At 41.1% G+C, this 16281-nt stretch overlaps 1 protein-coding gene across 4 annotated transcripts in view; it reads right to left on the bottom strand.

Annotated features, from left to right (window-relative positions):
- The window catches only part of LOC126272409 (forkhead box protein B2-like), a 637167-nt gene that overhangs the window by 394490 nt on the left and 226396 nt on the right, over positions 1–16281 (bottom strand). The window lies entirely within an intron of this gene.

The raw sequence follows: 16281 nt of genomic DNA, 5'->3' as shown, positions 1-16281 counted from the left end.
CGCCACTCAATACCAACTGTTGATGACAAGAAACATGTTGCCTGGTCGGGCGAGTCTCGTTTCAAATTGTATCGAGCGGATGGACGGGTACGGGTATGGGGACAGCTTCATGAATCGATGGACCCTGGATGTCAGCAGGGGACGGTTCAAGCTGGTGGAGGCCATTTAATGGTGTGCGGCGTATGCAGTTGGACTGACATGGGACCTCTGATACGCCTACATACGACTTTGACAGGTGACACGTACGTAGGTATCCCGCCTGATCACGTGCATCCATTCATGTCAATTGTGCATTCGAGCAGGACAATGTGACACACTCACACGTCCAGAATTGCTACAGAGTGGCTCCAGGAACACTCTTCTGAGTTTAAAGACATCCGCTGGACACCAAACTCCCCAGGCAATGAACATTATTGAGCATATCTGAGATGCCTTGCATCGTGCTGATCAGAAGAGATTCTCATTCCTCCAGACTTAAATCTCATCGAACACTTGTGGGACGCGTTTGGGAAACGTATTGCAGAAAGACAACACGCACTGCACTGTTTGAATTGAACGCTCTATCACAAGACCTTCCTCCCAACCTTGCACGCAGCATAGGATCACGTTGCGGAGCAGGAACTCTCGTCCTTGGTGATCATGCACCCCTATTAAGAATAACGTCCTGTCGGTTATAATGTCTAGGGGACCCTCATGAGTCGTGGTGACTTCAGTATAACTACTGTCTTTGAATAGAAGAGTCATTTCTGTTCTTGTCATTGTGTATTTCTTACAGGTACTTTCAGCACTATTCTGTAGTAGTTGCTTCTACGTATGGTCAAGGTTTATCGAGCTATGTTACTGGGCAGTGACACATCTTGCGAATGTTACTTTCGTTCTTAAGTTTATCACACCAGTGTACACTGAAGGCCTGCGATGGGACGACTTGTCTGATGACGTAGCACAAATAGAAATGTGGTCAATTGGAAGACATAGGGGATCTAGAATGGGAGTGAGAGTTTAACAATGTTCTGGAAAACTTGCGGCCGAACAAGAAAGAAGGGAAGGATAAAATTTTGTTCGTCATTTCTAAGATCATTGTTGGTAATGACAACAAAACGACTATTCAAGTTGGTGTGTAGAATCTTGTGAAACAGGAAACATTCCATCAAACTGTCGGAAAAGTGTCATGCACACAGTCCCGAAGATAAGTACAGAAATTATCGCACAATCGGCTTAATAGCTTATGCCTCCAAGTTTCTGACAAGAGTTACATACACAAGAATCCTAAAGAAACTTGATGGTATCGTAAGTGACGAACTGTATGACTTAATCAAAGATAGAGGCCAGAGAGGTACTTTCCACGTTCATTTGATTTTTCCACCTAGAAAAGTAGTAGATTAAAATTTAGGATCGAAAGATATCAATGGAGAGATTTATTGATGACACTTCTAATCTCAGTGAAAGTAAGCAGGAACTGCAGGATGTGTTGAATGAAATCAATAACCTAAAGAGTACAAAATATTGATAGAGAGTAAACCGAAGAAAGCAATGAGGAGTAGCAAGAATTTAAATTGGTGATGAACTTAACATCAAAATTGAAGACCACGTAGTCATTTAAGTTATGGAACTCTTCTATCTTCGAAGCATAATAATCCATCATGAACAGACCAAGGACGACGTAAAAGGCAAACTAGCGCAAGCAAAAAGGCATTTCTATCCTAAAGAAGACTGCTAGTACCAAACGTTGACTTAAACTGAGGGAGAATTTTCTAACGGTATCCATTTGGAACGCAGCAGCATCGTACGGTAGTGACTCATGGACCTTCAAAAAATGGGCAAAGGATGGAATGGAAGCGTCTAAATGCGGTGCTATAAAAGGATGTTGAAAATTATATGGATAAGAAATGTCGAGGTTCTTTGTAAAGATATCACGACATAGCTTCCATGGTAGTTGAGGGAGCTGCAGAGTGGAAAAAAAACTGTAGGGGCAGACAGAGATTGGGAACATAATAGCAAGTGGTACTGTGAGAGGAAGATGTCGGCACTGCAGAGAAATTGTTGCAGTCTGTGCCTCTAGTGATTAAAGACCAAGTGAGGGATGCTGAAGAAAAGGAATATTTCGTTATGAGGTGTCCTGAATACTTGCATATGACTGTGAAAACTGTCGTTTAACAGCAAAAAAGTAAATAAAAAATTTGAAAAGTAAGGAAAAAGTAAAATAAACGGAAATACGAACAGCTGCTACTTTCGATCTCTGCTGCGTCACGTCATTTATTGACACTGTTCATGCAAAGGATTCTAATTCTACCTGTGAAGCAAATGTTAACAAGCAAAAATTTAATTTCGTAGTTATTGCGTTCGACACATACTGGAAGTGGCGCGAATAATACGACAAAGGTTTCCAATTTTGAAAATTTTAACCGATCGAAGACTGCAGAGAACACAACCTGGATGTTACAGATTGCTCACTTTCAACATTTTCAGAAATGTCCTACAGTGAAAAAATCGCAGACACAGTACAGTGCCGGCGCAACCTGACAAGAGGTTATTATTTGTATAGTAAAAGACTTCGAATATTTTGTCAGGCATGATTTCTTCCCTCGGCTTATCGCTTCACCTACTAGTGGCATTTGAGGATCACGCGGCTGTGAATTTCACCTCGCTCAGTTCGTCCCTGTGATCTAGAGAGTTGTATATAACGTTACCCATGTTGATACCGTCTTCCCAGTTTTCTGAAAAACGTTCGACTTTCTTCCACACAGTAGCTTCGTGAACAAAATACGAGATGCTAAAAACCGGTAGCCATCGTCAAATCTCCATAGCAGATACAATCCAACATTTTCTAATGGGACTAAAACGTCAGATGTAGATTTTACTTCGGGCTTCCACTGTTTTACTATACCTATAATACAGGATTGGAAGGACCATGAGGTTGTCTGCGAATAGTTATGCTGTACCTAACAAACATGCAATGCCAAAAGATTATTACGAAATGCAGAAGATTTGCAGAAAACTGATGGCAGATACAGAGACTGGCAGTTGACACTCACCGAAAGTAAACGTAGCGCATTATGCAAACGTAGCTGGAAAGACCCTTTATTATACAAATGACGTATACTGGAACGAAAACAGAAAACTAGCAGTAGAAATAGTATATGTCACGTCCACCGATTCTTTCCTCCGCGTGCGAAAATATTTTGTTGGCGTTCATGTATATAGGGAGAAATGACTATCATAAAATAAGAAACGTCAGAGAACGCACGGAAAGGTTTAAGTTTTTGTTTTTCCCGCGTGCTGTTCGAGAGTGGAACGGCAGAGAAATAGCTCGAAGGTGAGTCGATGAACCCTGGGCCAGCAACCGTAAATTTCAGAGTAATCGAGTAGATGTACATATAGACCCATTGGATAAATCCCTAGGGGATGTAATTCCTTCCGAAAAACTTGGGAAACAGTGATATTTGATCGGTTGTGGCTCTTCTGTTTCTGACATATAACTAATCTTGGTCATTTTTCTCCTCCGCAATCCATACACTCGTATTTAGCTGCACTAAATTTAGTAAGTTATTAACCGGTTCTGTGATCTGAAGAGGAACGTCTACGCCTTTCTTTTATTATATGTAATTCGTGTATTATTAGTATTGATTTACAAGCTCTGTCATCATTTTCCTTCCATTGTTGTTTATTGTCTGAACGTTTATTCTACTGCAAAAATAATTGTTACGTTTCAATAATTAACAAACGGATTAGTTCTTTTCCGGAAGCAGTCTTCCGAAGTTTGATGCACCCGTCAGAATGTGTTCTCTGCTGTAGTAATCGTTTCACCTCAGTGTAGCAATAATATTACAGTATTATCGACAGCTGTTGGCATAGTGTAATATGAACAAGTCGATATGTATTTATCTGCGTCGATAAATAATTCGCTTCTCCGCTGTAAGGTTCCTCAAAATAGTATTCTAGCATATCAAACTAGTATTTAATTAACAGCAATTTGAAAGTACTTCTGCAGTCATCTAGGATATATTTCAAAAATTAAAGCGCAGTAGTGCAAAGTAACAACAAAACTAGTCTTTCATGATGAAATACTTAATTTTCAGGTTTTTTCTTCCTTTTCATTTTTCTTGGTCTCAATTCATGACCAACAACAGTGGTTGGTTAGGAATTACTGTAATCTTGACTCTTTTAAGAATGATATATGAGCTATAAAAGCGTTTCTGCTTCCAGCTAAACGAATGCTGTTTCTAGACGCAAATGAGAAAGTTTCTGAAGCATCCTCGCGAAGCGAAACGGCGTAGTGCGCTTCTTCATCTCTGTCAAAACAACTGCAGGTGTTTGCTTAATAGCAGTTGTTTGGACTGCCGAGGAGAGCCATTCATCTCCCAGGCCAGCTTTCGTGACTCGCCGGAGAGACACGCGGCCTTTATTGTGTTTGCACAGAGTTAGCGGCCGTTTGTTCGCGGCCGGGTGACAAAGCACGCAGCGCCCCTGCCGGCTGCTGGCTCCGCAACACGCCAAGCGTAGTTGTCACGCTAGGTTGCCTACTGAGATGGGCTGTGAGGCTAGTTAAGGGTTTACACGACGGTCATCACATATGCGTGGTATGACGTATCTACCCACATTTCACAACAGTTTTCACGCCATACATCAAAGGTGTATTCGCTTCTCAATTTCTTCCCTTCAATTATGATCTTACTACATTGCTTACGAATTCCATGTAGTGTACCTTTTCCTTTAATTTTTTGCTGTCAGCATGAGTAAAAGCAACGATTACATAATTTAGCCTTCAAAAATTACACTATTTACCCACGAACTATTACGAAAAATTGAACATACGCAATCGCGACAATCATCTACATCTAGATGACTACTCTGCAATTCACATTTAAGTGCTTGGCAGAGGGTTCATCGAACCACAATCATACTATCTCTCTACCATTCCACTCCCTAACAGCGCGCGGGAAAAACGAACACCTAAACCTTTCTGTTCGAGCTCTGATTTCTCGTATTTTATTTTGATGATCATTCCTACCTATGTAGGTTGGGCTCAACAAAATATTTTCGCATTCGGAAGAGGAAGTTGGTGACTGAAATTTCGTAAAAAGATCTCGCCGCGACGAAAAACGTCTTTGCTGTAATGACTTCCATCACAATTCGCGTATCATATCACACTCGCTCCCCTTTTACGTGATAATACAAAACGAGCTGCAATTTTTTGCACCCTTTCGTTGTCCTCCGTTAATCCCATCTGGTAAGGATCCCACACCGCTCAGCAATATTCTACCAGAGGACGAACGAGTGTAGTGTAAGCTGTCTCTTTAGTGGACTTGTTGCATCTTCTAAGTGTCCTGCCAATGAAACGCAACCTTTGGCTCGCCTTCCCCACAATATTATCAATGTGGTCTTTCCAACTGAAGTTGTTCGTAATTTTAACACCCAGGCACTTAGTTGAATTGACAGACTTGAGAATTGTACTATTTATCGAGTAATCGAATTACAACGGATTTGTTTTGGAACTCATGTGGGTCACCTCACACTTTTCGTTATTTAGCGTCAACTGCCACCTACCACACCATACAGCAATCTTTTCTAAATCGCTTTGCAACTGATACTGGTCTTCGGATGACCTTACTAGACGGTAAATTACAGCATCATCTGCGAACAACCTAAGAGAACTGCAAATAATTGAGGACATAGATTGCAAGTGCTACTCTGAGATCAATGGATTGGCACAGGAGAGGAATTATTCGCGGCCCGTATCAAACCAGTCGAATTACTCAAGCATATTACAAATCGACTCGAAATCAAGCTTACTTAGGCCACGTTTACAATGAATTAAAATAATAATTATTGCTGTCTTAGCAGTAGACATTGAGCCTTTTTTTCTCTTTCCTCCGAATCTGAAAACTGAATTGATGCGGCTAGACATTTATTTATCACTTGTGACATCCTCTACATATCCGAGTAGCATTTGCACCCTACCTCCTCAAGCATTCGTTAGATCTGTTCCAAATTATGCCTTCTGTAGTAGTTATCCTTTACTGTTCCCTGTAGTACCATGTAACTTAGTCGTTGCTGTACCATTACACGTCGAATCATCCAAGCCATTCTTCTTGTCAGTGTTTCCCATATGTTCTTTTATTCGTTGGGTCCCAGAGACTCTCCTCAATCCTTTCCGTAACGGTCCGCTTAATTTCATACAACCTTTTATAGCAACACATCGCAGACGCTTGAGTTTTCTTTTGTTTCCGCTTCTTACAGTCCATGAGTCATTGCAATATAATGTTTCTTACCTATATTTGATACTAAAAGACTTATTTTAGTATTTGATGCTAGAAGACTTATTTTGGCCAGGAATGCCCTCTTTTCTCGCCCTAGTTTGCTTTTTATGTCCTCCTTGCTTCGCCCGTCATGCATTATTTTCCTTCGAAAGTAGAAAAATTTCTTAATTTCGACTATTCATGGCCACCAGTTCTGAAGTAAAAATTACGACAAATGTCGTTTCTGCCCTTCCCCATTAATTTCGTCTTTCTTCAGTCTACTCTAAATCCGTCTTTTGTACTCATTTGATTATTCTTTTCATCCAACAGGTACTGCAATACTTCCTCACTCCCACTGAGAATAGTAATGGCATCAGCGAATCTTGACGCTGATATACTTCCACCCTGACTTCTAATCGTATTCCTGAACCATTTATTTTCGTCAATGTTCCTTCAATGTATATATTGCACAGTAGAAAGTTTTACATAAGTTCGAAATATAGCGCGTACTTCAATACGAGATGCTTTCAATAATTTCCACACAAAATATTCTGTCTCGAAATCTGGTAGAAAACCCAAAGAGGGATCTTCTCATGAAATTTCAATCACCAGTTTTCTCCTCCGATTGCGACAACATTCTGTTGGCACTCACATACATAGGGAGAAATTATCATCACGATAAAATAAGCGAAATCAAGGCTCGCACAGAAAAATTTAAGTGCTCGTTTTTCCTGCGCGCGGGGGTGGAACGGTAGAGAGAGAGCTTGAAGGTGATTCATTGAACCCTCTGCCAGGCACTTCATTGTGAATAGCAGAGTAATCACTTAGATGTAGGTTAGATTCTCAGCCTGACGCCTCTCACAGATACGTCTTTGTGTGCATATTAGAATGCTTTTTATGAATTTATTCCTATTGCCAAATGAAACTATTTGTATAAGTACTATGCGTGATGGATTTCTATGTGTTGCTCTACCATTCTGGTCGTACAGTCGCCCTTCTATGATTTTAAGGAAGACTATGTCACAAGGAATGGAATAGACTAGGGACAACAACTTATGGAGCATATTGCAAGCTTGCTGGACAACGATGAGGGCATGGGACCAATCGACTCGACATAAATGTCGAAGGCTCCACCGACTCCTAACACCAGCAGCTGCCTCCGGCGTCGACATCCAGCGGATACTGTGGGCTACAGTTGTTGTGGCGCTAATTCATAGGCACCTGGCAGAGCCAGCAGGGCCAGCAGCGTCATCTGGTCACGACAATGTTGTTTGCTTTCACTGCCGCTCATCCTCTAGTGTACCAGGTGGATCGGCTTTCGATTTATGGACAGTGGTTTTCTATTGGACAGCTATACTTACTTCTTGTGGTACTCTGGTTTTGATACTCGACTACGGAGACGGATTTCTGAGGTAATTTTATGTACATGTTTAGCTCCCTGGAAGCCTATTCCAGTTCGCTCTAATGATGTATATGCTGTGCAAATACGAAAAGTTTCCACTTCGTAATGTAGAAGATTTTCACAAAAAGCGTGCTTCATAAGTAGATACAGAACACTCCCTACTTGTAAGTTGTGAATGAAAATGTAGAATAGGGCGGCAAGTGTGAGTTACCACTGTGTATGGGCTCATGGGCCTGAGAAAGTGTTTCGAGCAGTTTCAACAAAACTTGTACTGAAACTTCCTGCCGGCCGTTGTGACCGAGCAGTTCTAGGTGCTTCAGTCCGGAACCGCGGGAGCGCTACGGTCGCAGGTTCGAATCCTGCCTCGCTCATGGTTGTGTGTGATGTCCTTAGGTTAGTTAGATTTAAGTAGTTCTAAGTTCTAGGGGATTAATGACCTCAGATGTTAAGTTCCATAGTGCTCAGAGCCATTTGAGCCATTTGAAACTTCCAGGCATATAAAAACTGTGTGCCTGACTGAGACTCGAATTCCGGAACCTTCCTTCCCGTAGTGCTAGTCCTGCAGGTTTCGCAGGAGAACTCATGTGAAGTTTGGAACGTAGGAGACGAGGTACTAGTGGAAGTACTGTGAGGACGGGGCGTCAGTCGTGCTTGGATAGCTTAGTTGGTAAAGCACTTGCGCGAGAAAGGTAAAGCTCTTGAGTTCGAGTCTCAGTGCGGCACACAGTTTTAATCTGTCAAGAAGTTTCAAATCAGCGCACACTCCGCTGCGGAGTGAAAATTTCATTCTGTAAAATCTATACTAAAATCTCCTAAGTAACAAATCAATGATGTACACTCTTCAACAAAAGTTTGCAATATCATAGAGCTTACTACAATGACTTTTTTACAGTAAGCATTGAAGTTTGTACAATACCTTATTAACAAAATAGAAATAGCTCCTTCTGAAAACAAGAACGATTTTGGTTAGTTACAGAAACATCATTACAAAATGTACAAGTGTACAACTTGAAAACGAAAATGGATGAGCTACCTGAAAATGTTGTCATTCTTGGTGCTGTCTAGCGCTTCTGCAAACCCTATAACGTCTAGTATCCCGTCGCAAACCAATCTTAACCTCGTCAGCAAACATGACATTATTCCATTCTGCAATGGTCCAGTATTGATGTGCAACAGCCCAGGTCCTTCGACTGCGTCGGTTACGTTGATTCAGTGTAAAATTTGATCTTCTGGAATGAACAACATCCTGGTGCTGTTTTCTGTGTACTGTTCGGTCCGAGATACGAATCCCTGTTGCTTGGAAGAAGACACTTTCAATATTTCTGGCAGTTGACGTCGGGTGCCTGCGAGCCTACAGTTGGAAGAAATGATCCTCCAATGGTGTTGTCATCGAGGACACATTTCCCCTTTCTATGAATTTTCTCCACACTTTAAAAACACCTCTTTGAGTGAGATCGGCAACATCTTGCTGTGTATGACCTGCTGAAGTAAAGCCACTATCCTGACCGTTCAAAGTGTTGTATGCCTCTACGTGGCACGTTACTGAAGTGCTGAACACAAACTGAAAAATACTTCTGTTTATACTGGACCGCTCGCAATGTGCCGCTGTGGCATCGGTGTGTTTACATGACTGGGAAACTACCAGTAGAAAACACCGTCCAGTATATAAACTCTAACTGGATAATGGATGAACTGCCTAGGTCAATGGGATCTATAGTACAGTAGACTACATTTGACGATAGTAATCCAAACATTTGTTGAGCCGTGTATTTCGCATTTCATGATAAACGTCATTCAACATTCGTCTCCATCATCAGAAGAATATTAAATAAATGCACTCTTACATGAATCGTTATTTGTTGTTGTTGTCATTGTGGTCTCCACTCTCCTCCGTGCTCTGCAATCCTCTTCATCTCCGTATAAGTCTGCAACCGACTTTCATTTGAACCTGCTTAATACACCTAGCTCCGGGTGTCCCTCTGCAGTTTTTATCCACCGACACTTCCCTGTACTACTAAACTGACGGTTCCTTGACGTTTCTTTTAGTCAAATGAAGCCAGAAATTTCTTTTCTCCCCAGTTCTATTGGGTACTTCTTCATTAGGTACGTGATGTACACATCAAATCTTTAGCATTCTCCAACAGCTTCACATTTCTGATCTGAGCTGTTTTTCGTCCACATTTTGCATCTATACAGGACTGAAAGCCAGAAAAAGTCTTCAAACAGAGACTCCTTAACACCTGCATTACCATCGACATTAACAAATTGCTCTTCTTCAGAAACATTGTTCTTATCTTTGCGTCTAAATTTTAAATCCACTCTACTTCGGCCATCATCAGTCATTTTACCTCCAAAATAGCAAAACGTATTTACTATCTGTAGTGTCTTACTCCCTAATCTAGTTCCATCAACATCACCTGATTTAAATCTATTAAATTGCATTACACTTGTTTCGGTTTTGTTAATGTCCTCGTTTCAGGACATTCTCCATTCAGTTCGACTGCTCATCTAAGTCCATTGCTGTCTCTAATAGCATTACACTGTCATCAGCAAACCTCCAAGATTTTGTTTCAGCTCCCTGAACTTTAATTCCTTCTCTAAATGTTTCTTTGGCTTCCTTTACTGCTTACTCATTGTACAACCATGTTTCACTCCCTTCTCAACCATTGCTCCCTTTCAGGCCAGACTTTTGTGCCTCCCGTTCTGTTTTCGTACAAACTGTAAATAACCTTTTGCTCACTGTATCTGGCCCCTACTACCATCAGAATTTCAAAGTGTGTTTTCCAGCCAAACTTGTCCAAAGCTTTCTCTAAACGGCAAAAGCAATAAACTTACCTTTGCGTTTACTTAACGTGTCTTCTAAGATAAGTCTTAGGGACATTCTTGTCACACGTGTTCCAATATATTTCCGGAATTCAAATTGATCTTCCTCGAGATTGGCTTCTACCAGTTTTTTTTTTCATTCGTCTGTAAAAAAAATTCTTGTCGATCTATTACAACCACGGCTTATTAAACTGATAGTTCAGTAATATTCATTCCTGTCAGCACCTGCATTCTTCGGAACCGTTACATACTTCTTGAAGTCTGAGGGTAATTCCCTTGTCTCGTTTATCTTGCTCACCAGGTGGAACAGTTGTGTCATAGTTGAGTTACACAAGGATGTCAGTAGTTCTGACGGCATGTCGTCTGTTTCAGGGTCCTTGTTTCGACTGAGGTCTTTCAGTGCACTGTCAGATTTTTCTCGCAGTGCCATATCTCCCTTGTCATTTTTATCTACTTCCTCTGCCCCTAATTTTTATTACATTCAAGTTCATTTCCCATGTGTAGTCCCTCTATATATTCTTTACACCTGTCAGCTTTCATTGCCTTGCTTAGTACTGGTTTTCCATATGAGCTCTTGATATTCATACAGCTGTTAATCTTTTCTTCAAAGGCCTCTGTCAGGTGGATCTCCACCCAAAAATTTAACTATTTTCGATTTCAACTGTATTTAAAATCTTGTCTATTACATAAAGATGTGGCAATAACCAATATTAGAAGTCCATAATTCCATTGTTTTATGAATTCTGAAATATTAATAGGATTCTGAATGATATTTCTGAAACGAACGTTTGGTACTAAGACCTCAGTTTTGTATTACTGATTTTTTAGATACGTTCGCAAGACATTGCTCTTCATTCTTATGCATTCGTTTTATGAGAAATGTTATTAGTTTCAGCATTTTTCAAGTTTTACACTTAAATTTTCTTTACTTCTCGGTATATAAATGTGAAAATAAAACAGACGAACCACATTTTCTATAACTACAATGCAGAGAAATATACAAGTACGAGAAATAAACTCATGGATAAAAGTAATTTTAAAATTTTATCAGAAAAAGTTCAGTTTGGATTCCGTAGAAGTATTGGAACACGTGAGGCAATACTGTCCCTACGACTTATCTTAGCAGGTAGATTAAGGAAAGGCGAACCTACATTTCTAGCATTTTTAGACTTAGAGAAAGCTTTTGACAATGTTCACTGGAATACTCTCTTTCAAATTATGAAGGTGGCAGGGGTAAAATACTGGGAGCGAAAGGATATTTACAATTTGTACAGAAACCAGATGGCAGTTAGAAGAGTCGAGGGGCATGAAAGGGAAGCAGTGGCTGGTTAGGGAGTGAGACAGGGTTGTAGCCTATCCCCGATGTTATTCAATCTGTATATTGAGCAAGCAGTGAAGGAAACAAAAGAAAAATTCGGAGTAGGTATTAAAATCCATAGAGAAGAAATAAAAATTTTGAGGTTCGCCGATGACTTGGAAGAACAGTTGAACGGAATGGACAGTGTCATAAAAGGAATGTATAAGACGAACATCAACAAAAGCAAAAGGAGGATAATGGAATGTAGTCGAATTAAATCGGGTGATGCTGAGGGAATTAGATTAGGAAATGAAACACTTAAGGTAGTAAAGGAGTTTTGCTATTTGGGGAGCAAAATATCTGATGATGGTCGAACCAGAGAGGATATAAAATGTAGACTGGCAATGGCAAGGGAAGCGTTTCTGAAGAAGAGAAATTTCTTAACATCGAGTATAGATTTAAGCGTCAGGAAGTCATTTCTGAAAGTATTTGTATGGAGTATAGCTATGTATGGAAGCGAAACATGGACGATAACTAGTTTGGCCAAGAAGAGAATAGATGCTTTCGAAATGTGGTGCTACAGAAGAATGCTGAAGATTATATGGGTAGATCACATAACGATCGAGGAGGTATTGAATAGGACTGGAGAAGTTTGTGGCACAACTTGACTAGGAGAAGGGATCGGTTGGTAGGACATGTTCTGAGGCATCAAGGGATCACCAATTTAGTATTGGAGGGCGGCGTGGAGGGTAAAAAGCGTAGAGGGAGACCAAGAGTTGAGTACACTAAACAGATTCAGAAGGATGTAGGCTGCAGTAGGTACTGGGAGATGAAGAAGCTTGCACAGGATAGAGCAGCATGGAGAGCTGCATCCAACCAGTCTCAGGACTGTAGACCACAACAACAACATCATAAAATGAATGCTAGTACAAGACACATATGCATTAAAATTCACACTCTCCTGTAAGACTTTTTCTTGTTGCAATTTCAAGACCAGGGCAAACTTTTTCCTTGTCCAGGTAGTATCTTGTAGACTGCTGTATCTGTCTTTGATCTCTAGACAAACAGGTCTTCTCCTATGACGGTGATAAGTTCTTTTTTTTAACCAATGATGCTATGAAAACTTTACTGCATTTTATGTCTTTCCATCTGTGCGTTTTACCAGAGTGCTTTAGATGGAAGTCTCTGACAGACAGGCACTACCTGGACCACTTTGGCAGCTGTCAGTGTGCCACGGACCCTAGAATAGTCAATATTTAAATGTTTAAAATATTTGTTAAATGTACTTGTAATTCGAATACAATCAAATTGTTTTGAGATCTAAGAGTAAACATTCCACAGATGTGAAATATTCGTCAAAATATTTTTGAAAATTTTTCTGTACGCGTTGTCTATCTTTCCCCTAGTTATACATGCTCCTATAAACTTAAATTTCTCCTCTAGCCATTCCCACCTAGCCCATTTGAAATTTAAGACAATTTTAATTTGCATTCCCTTTCGCCTGCTACACTTGCTGCATTTTTATGTTTCCTCTTTTCTGCATTAAATTCCTGTGATATCCAAGGATCTCCAGTACGCGTTGTCTTTTTACCCTCTTGCTCCTCTGCTGCCTTCATTTTTTCATCTCATAAAGCTTTCCCGTAATCTTCTTCCACGAGCGGGAGTTTAGAGAGGAGTGTATTTCCGTTACTTTGTGTAGATCATATAACACAAAACAAGACATCTATATATAATAGTTTGCAGGCAAGGCTAGAAGACTGAAGTGTCATTTATTATAGGTATCTCACGGAACACAGCTAGTTAGTATCGCGCCCCTACAGTTAAAGCGACACACAGTTGATGAGATGCATCTGTAGTGCGATATTTCGATATCTAGGCACAATCTGACCACATGTTGTATTCAGTCTGTAATCGTTCTTCCATATATGTAAATGTTTACGTGATTCACAAGTTATGTATTGGGCAGACATTGAGTTCACATTCGTGTAACCACTCATACAACAAGCAGTTTGTGTGGCTGTCTTTAGTATTCAAAATGACATTATCCTTTTGCTCTCACTTTATCAGTACAGCTTTCCATCCGAATACTGTACTATTTAACTACACTACTGGCCATTAAAATTGCTACACCACGAAGATGACGTGCTACAGATGTGAAATTTAACCGACAGGAAGAGGATGCTGTGATTTGCAAATGATAAGCTTTTCAGAGTATTCACACAAGGTTGGCACCGGTGGCGACACCTACAACGTGCTCACTTGAGGAAAGTTTCCAACCGATTTCTCATACACAAACAGCAGTTGATCGGCGTTGATTGGTGAAACGTTGTTGTGATGCCTCGTGTAGGGAGAAGAAATGCGTAACATCGCGTTTCCGACTTTGATAAAGGTCGGATTGTAGTCTATCGCGATTGCGGTTTATCGTATCGCGACATTGCTGCTCGCGTTGGTCGAGATCCAATGACTGTTAGCAGAGTATGGAATCGGTGGGTTCAGGAGGGTAATACGGAACGCCGCGCTGGATCCCAACGGCCTCGCATCACTAGCAGTCGAGATGACATGTATCTTAACCCCATGGCTGTAACGGATCGTGCATCCACGTCTCGATCTCTGAGTCAACAGATGGGGACGTTTTCAAGACAACAAACATCTGCACGAACAGTTCGACGACGTTTGCAGCAGCATGGACAATCAACTCGGAGACCATGGCTGCCGTTACCCTTGACGCTGCATCACAGACATGAGCGCCTGCGATGGTGGGCTCAACGACGAACCAGGGTGCACGAATGGCAAAACGTCATTTTTTTCGGATGAATCCAGGTTCTGTTTATAGCATCATGATGGTCTCATCCGACATCGCGTTGAATGCATATTGGAAGCGTGTATTCGTCATCGCCATACTGGCGAATCACCCGGCGTGATGGTATGGGGTGCCACGACTCGGTCACCTCTTGTTCGCATTGACGGAACTTTGAAGAGTGGACATTACATTTCAGATGTGTTACGACCCGTGGTTCTACCCTTCATTCGACCAATGCGAAACCATACATTTCAGCGTATTAGTTCCTCACAGCACGCCAGTGCCCTGTGCTATCCTGATTACTTCACACTTATATCATGACTGTCAGGCCGTGCCTTCCCGCCTGCGAGCGGTGTCGTAAACTTTGCCTATCACAATTTTTTGCAATATATCAACATTGCCCGCTCTTGCCATCCAACGTGCTAACCGGTCTCTTAACTGCTACGTTCCAGTCATAGCTGCGCGAAATTTACAAGAATTCCCCAATTCCACCCCCGTACTTATTGGTGGCGCAGCGCATACCATTTAATGTTAGGTATTGTAAATGTAGAGCTACCGACACCATAAGCGAGTTACTTGCGCCCATTTTGATATCATTAATTAAGTTACATGAAAATGACTAACATTTCCTTTGCGCAGCAGTTTTAATAAGTAGTTGAGTTCATGGCATTTGTCGGTCTCATGGGATCCATGTGGAGCGGACGAAAAATGGCTCTGAGCACTGTAGGACTTAACGTCTGAGGTCATCAGTCACCTAGATCTTAGAACTACTTAAACGTAATCAACCTAAGGACAACACACACATCCATGCCCGAGGCAGGATTCGAACCTGTGACCGTAGCGGTGGCGCGGTTCCAGACAATTGCACCTAGAACCGCTCGGCCACTCCGACGGAGGGAGCGGACACTTTTTGTCGAACTTTAGCTCGTAGGTGTGTTGGCGTCTTGGAACTCGTCCACTATTTTATCATTTAACTCATTAATGAGACCGATGCAGTCGTCCGAATAACATCGATTATGATGACAAAAAGTGAAGTGTCAAGAGTGATCACTCAGAGATTTTCCCGTCGATGTCGACCATTAAAATTGATTCGTTGTGCAAAACTTAGACAACTGTTTCACGCCCAACACTTTTTCTTAAAAATATGTAAAACATACATTCAGCGAAATACCTTTCGGACATCTTGCATGTATCTGTGTTTATGGTGGTGTCTCGAGACAATAGGTTTTATTTTGCTTTAGAAGCTTCTGTGCTGTATGGTGGAATTAACCGATTAAAAGTAGCAGTGGCAAAAAAACTAGGCAACATATGTAGGATATGAAACTTTTCAGATAAGCACAATTTTCAAATAAATCAGGGTTTTCCCTTGCAGGACAATGAAATCTGAACCGAATACAGTGGGCAAGTACCTACTAATACTTTCTAGCGAATGCTGTGTAAAGCATCTGCTGGTAATAAGCAGTCTGTGCTTTCAAGTTGGGCAGTCTGCGCTCAAAATTCGAAATTAGAGGCTTTATCGTGATGGATGAAGTATCCGAAGTTCAGGGTAAAAACAGTTTCCGAGGTTCCTTGCGAGTTAAGCAACCGAAATATATTCGCACTTAATTTCGGTTAGTAAAGCAGCCCTCCAGTTTGCTTACAAGGTTAATTGTTGCAAAATACTTTTTTCGCTTACGTTTCGCCTCTAAGGACCGATCAAAAGGTTTTCGCGCTACGGCCGCAT

Source organism: Schistocerca gregaria, chromosome 5, assembly GCF_023897955.1.
Source record: "Schistocerca gregaria isolate iqSchGreg1 chromosome 5, iqSchGreg1.2, whole genome shotgun sequence".
Taxonomy (NCBI): domain Eukaryota; kingdom Metazoa; phylum Arthropoda; class Insecta; order Orthoptera; family Acrididae; genus Schistocerca; species Schistocerca gregaria.
Note: the sequence above shows the minus strand (reverse complement) of the source record. Positions and strands in the feature narration are given on the sequence as shown.